The sequence below is a fragment of the Amyelois transitella genome, chromosome 25 (assembly GCF_032362555.1).
Source record: "Amyelois transitella isolate CPQ chromosome 25, ilAmyTran1.1, whole genome shotgun sequence".
NCBI lineage: Eukaryota > Metazoa > Arthropoda > Insecta > Lepidoptera > Pyralidae > Amyelois > Amyelois transitella.
This window is the reverse complement of record NC_083528.1, coordinates 3,670,613-3,682,641: the sequence shown is the minus strand read 5'-3', so window position 1 is coordinate 3,682,641 and position 12,029 is coordinate 3,670,613. Positions and strand designations below refer to the sequence as shown.

Below are 12,029 nucleotides of genomic sequence, written 5' to 3'. Positions count from 1 at the left end.
TATATTATATCTGTGAAGGACAAAGAAATTTCTGTCCTAATGTTTGTGGGCGATGGACTAGCAACGTTTGGCTGTCTGACTCTGACCTCGTTGTCAAGCTGAACGTGGCCTTTCAGTCTTATAGAGTCTGTTTTCTTTGTCTTTCCCAAAAGGGATAAAGGCATGATATACATATAAGTATGTTTTGTAAGAGTTTTACATTTACAACCAGCTGAATAATAAAGGTACGAATAATAACAGCCATAATAATTTTGCGCCATTGTAAATTTCCTACCACTTCACAAAAACCAACCACGTTTAAATAATCGTCATCACAATTTAGCACAGTGATTATGTAAGCAAGCAATTTTAAGCTGTTTACGACGCGGGCCGCATAGATAATGAGATGTCATTCGAACAAATTGTATTTAAATAAGAGTACGAACGTCGTATAAGTATTTATCATAGAAATTGACTTGAGTCTTGTTACAGGAAAACGAACTTATATTTCTCAATCCTAGATCATAGCTGAAATACAATACCTTTATTTGATCTTAGCTTATACCCTGATGTAAGCTCTTTTACCTCAACATAGAGATGTCTCTATGTTGAGTTACAAGAGTCATGAGTGATTGAGTGTGTTCCCGGTTACAGCCATTACTGTTTTGTTGTTTCAGAGCCCTGAGCCCACTTTCTTTTTGTTTTTACACACAGTTATTTATTGCAAATAAATAAACAAAGATTAAAAATAAAGGTAAAGTAGTCATAGTAAAATTACCTATAATTGGTTCTCAATTCTCTTATGTAAGACTAGAGGCCGCCCGCGACTTCGTCCGCATGGAAACCCTATCAATCCCGCGGGAACTCTGGGATAAAAAGTAGCCTATGTGTTATTCTGGGTCTTCAGCTACCTACATACCAAATTTCATGGTAATCGGTTCAGTAGTTTTTGCGTGAAAGAGTAACAAACATCCATACATCCATACAAACTTTCGCCTTTATAATAGTTGTAGGATAAGGGAATTCCAAATCTTGGCGGTTCTTGTCTCCTTTTTTGACGTTATGGGATATGGCTTTATTTCGACGTACCTAGTGGGAAACTCCATTTCACATTAAACACTTGGTGGGTAGGTTGTCCGCTTTATAGCCATACTTTTCTAAACGTGTTCTTAAATTTAAACTTAAGAGTTTTCCATAAAGAGTGGTGATGTCAAGTGATGATGGATTGGATATGTTTCACAAAATTTAAATTTTAGAAGTGCCGTATGATATCCCGTAATCTAGAATAGAACCACTCCATATCTTTCCCGTGGATGTCGTAAAAGGCTACTAATGAAAAGGCTTCAAAACTTGATTCCTCATGTAGCTAATGCGCTAGCAACTTGTTACTATTTGAATTTCAATTTGATCATAAAGCCATACAGCTGAACGTGACCTTTCAGTATATTTAAGACTGGTGGCTCTGTCTTCATCGCAAAATATATAGACGTGACTATATATATATATATTTATGTTGACGCAGACACAAAATGTAGCTTAAAAAATATCAGTACGCAAATGTAATTTTGCAACGCGTTAAGACTGAGGGCAATGACTGTCCTCAAATGTATGCAGCGGCAACAGACTGTAGCTAATTCTGCGTCATCATCTGCGCACACTGCAGAATCCACGTGAGATGCAGTTTCGTTTAGAGCAGACAGTTCATCAAGATACGTTATGTATATTTAGAACTAATTCGAAGAACGGTCAATTGGTACATGTATATATTTACATGGAATGGAGTAGGTACATATACGTTATACTAAATTGTGAGTTGGTCTCACGTTGGTCTTTTTCCGAACTTAAGTAATTTTAGATACTTTAAGTAAGCTGATCTCTGAGTTAGCTCAGTTAAGTCTCCAGTGAGAACACCTCTTATTTTGGCATAACAATATGCAACGCCATTTTTGTTTTTGCCATCAAGTTTCCGCCTGCATTTTTGAGCAGTTACTTCTTATATTTCTTTCTCAAACTGTGTTATTAAATTTTTACTAATTTCGTATTCAATGCTGACTTCAGAGGTCAAACTTACATATCTCTGTACGTCGTATCCCGATGTTTCCAACCATCCCGTAGATACAAAACAAATAGACATGAAATGCGGCAGTTTCCTCGATGCGTTATTGTGAAGAAGCTATAGACTTCACGCTCCGCTGGTCATTGAAGGCTGAAGGATAATGGTCCACAATCAGTTGCCAACCGACCGGAACCAACAGCGCTTTGATGGATTTATTTTATTGTAAAATCTTTCAAAAAAATGCAAATTTCGATCCTTCTTTTAAACATATGTAGCGGGAGCGGTGATTCAGCTCGACCGCTACCAAAGGGAGATCTTCCATCATCGACACCTAGCGTTATGCCTGGGGAACCGCGGCTCCGACGATGTTGTGTCGGAGGTTGTATATATTGCTCCAATCCGTAAAATCTTAGCTTGCGCGATTTAGGTTTTCCCTGTTTTTGACTGATAGCGTCGCGAAATTTTATTTTTTATTTTTGTGACTTGTGGCGTAGGTATGTATGTCGCCACACATTTGTTCGGTTTTTGGAGTGCCTGTATTCTGGCCTGGAACCTGGATAATTATTCGAAAATATGTTGTTTTAATAATTAACTTTTTAATGCTCTTTTGCTTTTATTATTGTGTACTTAGGTGTCTAGTATGGTATGTACTCGTACCTATCACACTCTTACTAAGTACGCATGAATCTTTTAAGTACTTATTAATATATTTTAGCATTTGTGATTCCCCGTCATGTTGAGTCACTGGGATGAATATGGTAAGGCTTTTGTGAAGTAAGTAAGTACGTAAGTCACTACACTATAAAACAAGTACAACCTCAAATCTGTAGGGGACGCTGGACTCTGAAGCAATATAGCTAGAGATGCAATCGGGAACACACTGTAATTTATAGTGCGGGAGAGAGATATTTCTAGTAATATGTGAGAAAATTAATAAGAAAAGCCCGACCCAGTCTGTTCATCAGCTCACCATTAAATTCCTAAAATGGAAAAGCTCTATATACGGTCATGGGTGTAAACTGAGCCTTACTATTCCAGCTCCCAGCTGAGGCGTATCAAAAATTAAAACATCAACTTGACCTCAACCGGGAATTATTGACCTTTAGTTTTTGGCTGTCAGGCAGACGTCACGTCATGAATCATGATTACCGCGTTTCCACGTGTCGCGGGTCCCCGGTAATCCCCAGACTGAGGGGGACCTTGGATTCCCCTTTCGATGATATATTGCAAATATATTGCCAATTGGCCGCTACCTGTTGCTAAGCCTAGATTTAAGGTGTCGGGTATAGCTTCGACATTTCTGTGTACTGCACAGTTGTATTGGAAACTAATCGTGGTCGCACTAAAGAAAGTTAAACCGAGTTCCGACTTCCAATTCTATGAAACTTTTTCTGATAAATTTAAAGCCCAACACAAAAAGTAAAATTTAGATAGACGTGTATAGTATAATTGGCAATGTTTTGGAAAAGTTAAGTGATAAAACGCATAAAGTAGGTATGCTGAGATTGTAGCATGTCAAAATTTACAAAGCCACTAGGATATGTCCGAAAAAAAAAGGCACTTCGCACGTAAAAACATCATAGATGATTTAGAACAATCCTTGTTCCACATTTCAGGCAACATATTACAAAAGCAGGTGTTACACGACACTTAGGTACCTAGTCTTATTACTTCAAAGTTCTATTAACTTAATGGGCCTTAATAACTTACTAGTAACATAGTTCTCTACAATACTCATGAATAATGTTTAAATTGTAAAGAAAACGTTTGTTATGGAAATTTTCTTATTCTGGTTGATACTCAGTAATGTAATATAATAAATGTACGTACGTACGTACAATAAATGTACGTGATGTAATGTAAACTGGATAGTACAAATATTGTAATTGCATGTGCAAGTATGCTGCTATGGGAATCTTGGGGATAAACCGCTTCATGGTCGATGAATCGAATAATCTGGATAGATTGGTGTATAAATGTAAAATGCAAGAGAGTTGCCTGCGCTGGTATGGCCATATTGTGCAGAAGCCTGCAAACTATCTGGAGGACATTTATCTGGCTATGCCGCCTCCGCTAGGTCCGGGTAGAAGAAGGTAGACCCGAGAAATCCTGGCTTGATGTCGCGAGAGAAGATATGCGTCTTTTATGCGTGTAAAGGTCCTACGATTGAAGACGCTTTAGACCGGAAGACGTAGAAAGAAAAAAGTAAGAAAGTGAGGCGAAATAGCGGAGGGTACAACTGGAAACACGTTATTCAAGTAAGTTTTGTTACAATTAATTATGTCGCACTGGCTTCCACTTTTTGTTTCCCTGTGTTGTGGGAGTCAGAAAATGAGAGAGAAAGTTTGGTGTATAAAAGTGACTGACAGGTACCTTTTATTACGTATACCTCGAAAAATATAGGAAAGCCATCTTTCCACTTGCCACGATTCTAACAAACTTCTTTTGTTACATTCACATTCATCTTTTTCATCTCGTCGGTTCAAGGTCCTCTTGACCTTTCAACCAAACCTTCCTCGATTTGATCAAGGTATGCTCGTGAATAACCCTACTCTCTAATAGACCGTCGTATCGAAGTTATGCCTTGAATATAATAGAAAAGAATAGATTTATTTTCAAAATTGGATACAAGGTATCACTTATTGACGTCACATCACTTAAATCTAATTATAACTATTACCGCTTCCAAAGCGCATGTGTAGAAGAAGCGGCGGAACAAACTACACTGCAGCATTTTCATCGGACGTCAATATACAAATATAGATCTCTTAAATCTAAATCATGGACGAATGCACATTGTCTACATTGAAAAACATGAATGAATGTAGAACAAGTTACTCGTATTTCAATACGAATTACTTGAAGTGGTAGGGTATGGGTATTGGCCTAATCTGGGTCACATCGCAAACTGCAATACTTCTAAAGATCCGACTACAAGCTTTAGTTAAATATCATATTTTAACTACACGAAATGACACCGGACATTACTTCACTTTCTTTGGAAACCGATAAGCTATCAATCCAGGTTAACGAATATTTTATACATACCCACTCACCTACATACATGATAATAGAAGAATTTGAAGTACTTACTTGTTGTGAAGTGAATGAAACACTTTACCAGATATCGATGGTAATGCATCAAATTGATGTGTAAATATTTATTTGGTAAGTATAGTAACTACTTACTTAGTACCAAATAAATATTTGTAAAAAAAGTAATAAGTTATTGACACTTATTAGTAAGGATTTTTTTTGACATCACATTTTTGTTTCGACCTTCACCGCATTTATCGAAATTTGACAGACGTAAGAATTCAAAAACTTAGAAGGACATAAGTAGGTATATATGGATCTCCATGCATAACTAGGAAAAGTATTATTACTATCGAGAGCAACAGCAGGAAAGAGTTATCTTAGATACCTTTTGTTTTGTGCTTGCTACGTCTCAAGTTATGAATTAAATTGTTCCAGCCCCTATAGCATGGCACGCTGTTTTTGTCGCGCGAAAAACTAACATTGTGTCGTTTCGCGCGGATTTTCGCGTGATAAAAACGGCATCGCGCGTGCGAGCAACAGAAGACAATATACTGATGTTATATATTTAGAAATTTTGCTTGAAGATGCTACAAATTTATTAAATACTTACCTACCTGCCTAGGATTAATTTCAAAGTACTTACTAACTTGGACTTACTATTACTAATTCGTTAGTCTTATCGCTACTAATTTAAACGGTAATCACGCTCATGGCATGTCACTGATTTATTATAAACGATTTATGAACGCGCCGCTTTATTTTTGACCCCCGACGGAAAAAGAGGGGTGACAGAAGAGATGTGTTTTATAAGTGAGCCGGTGTGTCTGTGTTGCGTGTGTGTGATAGTCGCAGATATAACAGTTTTCTTTTTAAATATTATAACAAACTAAATTATATATCATGTCAGAGATCAATGGATTGAAGTGTGAGTGTCACTTATTTCATGGGATTACTAAAACAAAATCATCAAACTTAACTGGACAACTCGAATCAAAGGCAAAAATATTGTCCTTTTTTTTACGAAAATTAGGCATGTTATATACTTACGTAGGCACGTACAATTCAAGTTTTTAAGATAAAGTAGGTACCTATATATAGTTAAGAGTTTGGAGAAGGACATAGGGTACTTTTCATCTAGGTAAAAATTATATTTCCAGTGAGATTTGCGAAAAACCTGTAATTTTTTGTAGGTGGCGCTTAATTCGCTGGTGAAAATGGCGCTAAATTCGCGCGAATAAAAGCCTAGTAGGTTATATATACACATATTCATTCACTCATTGACCACGAAATCTGAAAAACCAATATGAATCAATAAAGATGAAATTTGACAGAAAAGTAGATTGTAACTAAAAGTCGTCCGCTATAGTAGTAGGATTTACCACAAGTTATTTTTACTTTTTTAGTCTATGCCTTTTGGTCTTAAAAAAAATATGATTACGCAATTGTTGTATCAATGAGTCAGTCGTGAAAGTTTCGGACGTAACCCACAGACAGACACACGAGTTACATAAACTACATTAATATACTTGTAGCCCGTGTATCGGTTATACGCGATAGGTCGCCATTTGTCAGTTTAACCTTCGACCTTAAAAGGGGTGTTCAAGAACAATCAGGTGTGAATAAAACTGACATCTGTGTAAAGTATGATTATGGTTTATTGGACGGAGTGTCAGGTCAGCTCAGCGGTCATGCCCCTGTCTGTACCGTGAATTCGAAGCCGTGAATTAATCCTCTGGTGTACAGCATTATTAATTACTAGAGGCCGCCCGCGACTTCGTCCGCATGGAAACCCTATCAATCCCGCGGGAACTCTGGGATAAAAAGTAGCCTATGTGTTATTCTGGGTCTTCAGCTACCTACATACCAAATTTCATGGTAATCGGTTCAGTAGTTTTTGCGTGAAAGAGTAACAAACATCCATACAAACTTTCGCCTTTATAATAGTAGTAGGATCTAGCCAAAAGATTGATCCATGAATGATCTAATATTGAAAGAAATCAAATAACATTTTTTTTATCTCTTCCCATACAAATTGAACTAAAACCCAAAAGCTAATGCCACATCATATTGATTGCCGGAATTTCAAAATTTTTAACGAATGTTATCGTGTCCCAAAGTAATAGTTTATCGGGAAAAATCGTAATTTTTAAAAAGCCACCCTTTCAACTATAAAAAAAAAGACGTTAAAAACGCTTATATATACATATCTAAACCAAAAACTTCTTAACTAAATTAACAATCATTTGACATACTACCCAAAAAAACAAATAGTAGTAAACGACCCAAAAAAAGATTTTGTTCCCGTAGGATGCAATGACAAGCAAGCGGAGTCGCGGATTTAAACCTAGCAGATTATACTTGTCACGTGACCTCTATTATAATCACATATATCAAGCTGTCAAGTCCACTAAATAAGCGGTTATTATGTACGATTATAAGTAACACCGTGGTATGGTTGGTGTTTATGTCCAATTTATTATTATTTTTTAGTTTTACATTTATTTACGCCCATGGATGTCGTAAAAGGCGACTAAGAAATAAGCTTATAAATTTGGGATTCCTTTTTTAGGCGACGGGCTAACAACCTGTCACTATATGAATCTCAATTCTATCAGCTGAACTGAACGTGGCCTCAGTCTTTTCAAGACTGTTAGCTATGCTTACCCTGAAAGGGATATAGACGTGATTATATGTATGTTACGCTTACGATTTAGACAGCTCCAACGTCCTCGAAAAGACTCAAAAGCCACGTTTAGCTAAATGGCTTTTAATAATGGAGCATAATCAAAAAAATAAGGATATGTAGAGATCGTGGCAAGAGGATCTTCTCTTAACCCGTTTCTCTGAGCAAGAGGCTTGATTATATCTGTGTATCAAAAGTTAGAACTTTGTTTGTGTAATGCTTTTAATAATACATCTGCAAACTAACAAAGTATATTTTTAAACAGGAAGTAAGTGTACCAAAGTATTTATAAGTACGTACATACTTATATAATATTTTTTTCTCATCATAGCGTATTCGATTGAATAGGATACATGTAACTAAATTGTAAATATAATAATGTATGAGATCAATCTTTAAACAAAGCATATTTATTTAAAAAATGAATACTATGAATGGGTAAAAAGTTACAAACTTATATTTCTCAACCATTAGAAAAGACAATGAACTTTACAATACATTAGGTATACATATATAATGAACAATTTATGAGTTAATCGTTGCCTCTTATCTTCGTTTTTATATACATATCTACATATGGTCACGTATATATCCCTTGCGGGGTAGACAGAGCCAACAGTCTTGAAATGACTGAATGGCCACGTTCAGCTATTTGGCTTAATGATAGAATTGAGATTCAAATAGTGACAGGTTGCTAACCCATCGCCTAAAAAAAATACTAAGTTTGTAAGCCTATCCCTTAGTCGCCTTTTACGACATCCACGGGAAAGAGATGGAGTGGTCCTATTCTTTTTTGTATTGGTGCCGGGAACCACACGGCATTTATATAATTAACAGTATATTAGACTATCCTACTTAGCCTCGCATCTAGACTAATCTCGTACTAGGAATAGGAGATAAAGTAACTTTTATTGATTATTTGTTTGTAGCACTAATCATCGAAAATACTGAACCGATTAAAACAAAATCAGCTTAATCGGCCCCGCCATTTTCAAGTTGAAGTTATTTTGATAAAAAACATCTATTTGACTCGTACAGTCTAAATTAAATTCATCTGTAATGATGATACTAACATACCTTTAAGGTTCTGAAAACTACTTACTTAGTGAGAAATAAAACAGATCCTAAAACTCACTTTTGTCGGGATTTCACTCCCCGTGGTTGTGAGACTGTTAAATTACGAAACTTTTTCCTTTTCAAACGACAACATCGTAGATACAATCAAAATTCAAACAAATTAAATAAGTAGTTACCTGAATAAAAATATTTTTCAATTAAAGTTACATACTGCACACATATTGAACGTATTACGGATTTTTTATTGCTGAATACGTCTGTACGTCACCAAAAATGCAATACCACAACAATATCAGTGAAGAAAAGTCAATGTTTTCATAACATAATCAACGCGGGGAAATTCCTCAACAAAGTACTTACAAATTTAACCGAATAAATGCCTGGTCAAAGGCCCTTGCGCACGTTGGTTTCAGAAATTGTAATATTTTTAAAGGTTGATGGAATCTAACCTTAGCCCTATTTGGGAAATTTCCATTAAAAAAAAATGTACAATTGAAGAGTACTTTCAACGGACATTGTTTTTTATATTTCGTTGTATGTAAAGCTTAATAGGCGGAGCATTATCTACCAGTCAACTATTGGGTCTGACCAGAGAACTAATATGGAAAGAGCGATTAATGAGGATCAGCGGAAAGATCGTTTCTGCCAGACCCTTCGGGAAAGTGGCGTGATTTTATGTAGGTACCAACTAGCTGTTGACCGCGACTTCACCTTCTCTATTACTTTTAACTATTTCCAATGTAGACATAGAAGCTATAGTATATTATTGCATAGTTTCATGAAAATTCCGAAAAGGCTGCCGTTCAGTTTTTTTCCGTGAAAGAGCAAGTAACATACATCCACACATACTTATAACCTCCTGCATTTATAATATTAGTAAGACAGGATGTATATTTATAAAATTCCGTTTTAAAACAAATCAGAATTCAGAATCAGAATTTTTCCAACTTCTCAATATTTACCTACTTATATTCCAAAGGTTTGCGACAATCACACTTCTGCACAATGCCCGATTTCCAGTAATTCTCAACATAGGTATATAAAAATACGCGTAACATGACATATCACCCGCATGCTAATGAGAACCGGATTTGTATAAATATCACAACAATATGTAGTTTAATGTTTTCAGTCCAAAATAAACACTTCACTGCATCATCTCCGAAATTTGAGATTTTATGTCAACATTTTTCAAGAGTTGCCTTTTAGGATATTATAAATTTACAATGTAATTATTTAACATCAGGCAATCTAATGTATCTAGTATTACTCGTATATTATGCCGATTTCATAGAATACATTCTTGATGGAAATAAAGCGTGTAAAATACTATATATTGTCAACTATGGCCGGCGAAACAAATTGATTTATTTTCTAAATTCCGATATAAAATAAGAAATTTTTAACATTTTTATGATGTTTGGTCTAAATAATTTATGAAACAAAAAAAAATTATGAAGAATCCATATCTTCCAGCAACGAGAAAAGTTATTTACGAAACTCAATCGTAATTCAGGCCATATCATATTTTTTTAAATGTCTTCATCTTCTTAATTATAAGATCTAGCTCTTAATGGTGGACTCTCCACTTATCTTCACCGACAAGAGTTAGTTACCAATAAAAAAAAAGCAAAAAGCTTAGATAATTTATTGTGTACAACCAAAAAGAAATGCGTGTGGTTTGCAGCGTGATCATCACTGACACTGACATTGATTCCATCGAGTAGTGTTTAGCAACAGCAAAGTGATAAGTTATAATATGATCAATACGGGTATACATATGATTCATGCATTGTTTTTGAACCGTTCTTAAGCGATGCAAATTTGCGAATACTTTTCTTAGTACGAGTACGAGTATGTTGCTTAAATTCAATTAAGATATTAGCGTATCTGCTTTTCTAGGAGAGCAATTCTTTTAAATCTACGGTATTTCAGCGTTTTTCCACTTTTTAACTTTATAAATTGATAAACTGGACTCGAAATGAGAATTAAAGAACCTAAAGCGAACACACAAAAATGTTAAAAATGTTTATTAATTATATTTCCTTTTAGCAGTTCAATTAACTAGCTAATTAAATAACAATCTTTGACGTAAGGAAAGTTGAATGTTTGACACTTAAATTACAAGGGAAAATTATTTCGTTTTCAAATTAGGATTAAATTGGGATTGGCCCCATACTTATGTTAAATAATTCAAGGTGTCTCGTAATGAAGGATCTGTAGCATTCCCTCTTACTCATACTTAGTTGAACCAAGTATAATTCTGTGCTTAAACCATTTTAATAAGTATATTCCTAGGTACACCGGTATAAAAAGTGGTAAGTCCCTCTATACTAAGACCACAATCAAGAAGTCCAAATATTAAGCTAGGAAAGGCTAGGCTTTTGGAGGTTTTACATTATACTTAGTTAATTCTTACTTACTTTAATCACACGCAATGTGGCTTAAGTTTATGTGTACCACTTTTATTCAGCTTCAGTTTCTATTGTGCGATTGTGACCACACAATAATTCAAAATAACGACTGCATTCGAATAACCATACAATTGACCGCAACAAAACAGTGAGACAGTTTTGTAAGTTAGTGTATAATGTGTATATTGCATCTGTCTATGGTTGGTAATTTGATATTAATAATGTTCATATTTTTTAATTTTGCTACTAAAGAATTAGGAGTGCTTTGAAAAAAATACCATTGCTAAATTACATTAAAAAAAATCTAGGGACTTTACACTTTTCTAAAGAAAAATTGTATAATAGTGGTACAAAAATAATAGGTACCTGCAATATTGGAGTCCTCTGTCACAAAGAGAAACATTCAATTTACACTCATTTTATTTTCACGCACAACCACATACAATTTTACGCGCCAAAACTCGGGTTTTCGCGCGCAGTGAAAATAATGGCCGCCGGCGCCCGCGCGCTGTTTGAATGCGAGTGCGACTGTCGATCGGCTCTCGAAGGAAGGTCGAAGATATTGAGGCATCGCTTGTCATTTGCCAAGAGTAACATTAGCATGCAACGAGACCGTCATTTAAAAACTAACAGATAATTTCACAGCTGAAGCGATTTTCTTTGTTTTCCAGCGTGACTCGTTTGGTGCACTTTGTCAATATTAACATTACAATTTTAATTTTTCAGTGCCTACTTACACGAGTTTGACTTTTTAATTTTCAAGTCTAGAAAGTCTGTGGAT

General features: G+C 35.3%; 1 protein-coding gene across 1 annotated transcript in view; it reads right to left on the bottom strand.

The window, feature by feature from the left end:
- LOC106137151 (polyamine-transporting ATPase 13A3) overlaps positions 1–11,860 on the bottom strand; it is a 39,025-nt gene extending 27,165 nt beyond the window's left edge. Inside the window, exon 1 of the mRNA XM_013337926.2 lies at positions 11,615–11,860. The gene's annotated coding sequence lies outside the window, so the exon portion shown is untranslated. The remainder of the gene's footprint in view (positions 1–11,614) is intronic.
- Between the last annotated feature and the right edge of the window lie 169 nt (positions 11,861–12,029).